Source organism: Dipodomys spectabilis, unplaced genomic scaffold (genome assembly GCF_019054845.1).
Source record: "Dipodomys spectabilis isolate Male_0828 unplaced genomic scaffold, ASM1905484v1 ptg000283l, whole genome shotgun sequence".
NCBI classification, from domain to species: Eukaryota; Metazoa; Chordata; class Mammalia; order Rodentia; family Heteromyidae; genus Dipodomys; species Dipodomys spectabilis.
In genome coordinates this window covers 15,329-17,212 of record NW_024870960.1, presented here as the reverse complement: position 1 = coordinate 17,212, position 1,884 = coordinate 15,329, and the positions used below count along the sequence as shown (strand labels likewise).

Here is a 1,884-nt window from a genome sequence, read left to right as displayed (position 1 = left end):
TTTATTTGAAATATGGCTAGTGTAACTGTGTGTCTGAATTTTTAATTTTATGTAATTTTGCTTACTGTAAGTATTGTCACTTACAACTTTGTGGCTGGCTACTCCACTGAGTAGAACAAGTCCGGCCACTGATGAAGTCTTAGAGCACCTCCAAAGTAATCCAGGAATACAAGCCACGGAAGTCACTCAGCTTTTTGGTAGTCACAGTAAGAAACAATAAAATAAGAAAATAAATAAAACCTTCAATTAAAAACACCAAAGGAGCTTTAATAAAAATTCAGCAAAATTTATCTAGTATTTAAAGCTTAATCCTCAGATTTCAGCATTCTGAGTAGCTAGGATTACAAATGTGAACTACTCTCATGTGTTTGTTAGTTTTTTAAATACCAAGTCAGCCTTGTTACTTACCTGGCACTTGTTACTTACCTGACAGGGGAGATACTATGATCATGAAGATGGTTTTCCAGGGCCAGGCTTGTCTATTGCACTTCAGATGTGCTGACCCCTGAGATATCCCCAAATGTGGGAAATTCGACTGTATAATTTGTGGTAGTGGAGGACTGTGTTAGTTCTCTCCACTAGATAGATAGATAGATAGATAGATAGATAGATAGATAGATAGATAGATAGATAGATAGATAGATAGATAGATAGATAGATAGATAGATAGATAGCATTGTATTTTATATTGGCCTCATCTGCTTTCCTGCACTCAGCAGTCACTTGGTCCTAAGGACTACTATAAACGATGAGGTACCTCTAGGACTACTTTGTAGTTGCTAGGAACTACAAGGCGTAGAGAAATCAGCTTGAACTCACCATGAGAAAATAAATGAGGAAGTTGGGTGCAGGTGGCTTACACATGTAATCGTGAGATCTGAGGATTGCAGTTCAAAGCCAACCCATATAGGAAAGCTCATGAGATTCTTATCCTCAATTAACCACCAGAAAACCAGAAGTGGGCTCTGGCTCAAGTGGTAGAGCACTTCACCTGAGCTGAAGAGCTCAGGGACAGTACCCAGAGTTCAAGTCCCATGACTTACAAATAAAAAGAAAGAAAACAAATGAGTGACCAGAGCCAATGGCTCATACCTGTAATTCTAGCTAGTTAGAAGGCTGAGATCTGAGGATCAAGGTTCAACACCAGCCTAGGAAGGAAAATCTATGAGATTCTTATTTCCAATTAACCACTGAAAACCGTAAGTGACAATGTAACTCAAAGTGTAAGAGCACTATCCTTGAGCACAAAAGATCAGGGACAGGATCCAGGACCTGAGTTCAAGCCCCACAACCGACCAAAAAAAAAAAAAAACGGAATGAGAAGCCACCTTAATGAAATAGCTAGGCAAGTACAATATACAGAATAACTCCTCCCTTCCTTCTTTTCTTCCTTCTATTCCTTCACGTCCTTTCCCCCTTTCTATCCTAGAACTTAAACTCAGGGCCTCATGCATTTTAGGTAGGTACTTTACCGGATGAGCCATACACCTGCTTTTTTTGGCTTTAGTTATTTTTCTTTCTTTCTTTCTTTTTTTTGGGGGGAGGGTCCAGTCGTGGGGCCTGAACTCTAGGCCTGCGCACTGTCCCTCAACTCTTCACTTGAGCCACAGCGCCACTTCTGGCTTTTTTCTTTTTGCTTATGTGGTGCTGAGGAATCGAACCCAGGGCCTCAGGCATGCAAGGCAAGTGCTCTACCACTGATCACCTTCCCAGTCCTCATTTTTCTTTTGTTGGTTATGTAACTTGAACTCTGTGCCTGGGTGTTGTCCCTGAGTTCTTCAGCCCAAGGTGAAGGCTCTACTGTTTGAGCCACAGTACCACTTCTGGTTTTCTAGTGGTTTATTGGAGATATGAGTCTCACTGGGCTGCCTGGCCTGGCTTTGA

General features: G+C 41.2%; 1 non-coding gene across 1 annotated transcript; it reads left to right on the top strand.

Annotated features, from left to right (window-relative positions):
• The first annotated feature begins 418 nt into the window (after window positions 1-418).
• LOC122126544 lies at window positions 419-581 on the top strand. The gene has a single exon (XR_006150968.1). It is a non-coding gene; the product is annotated as a U1 spliceosomal RNA (small nuclear RNA).
• Window positions 582-1,884: the final 1,303 nt, after the last annotated feature.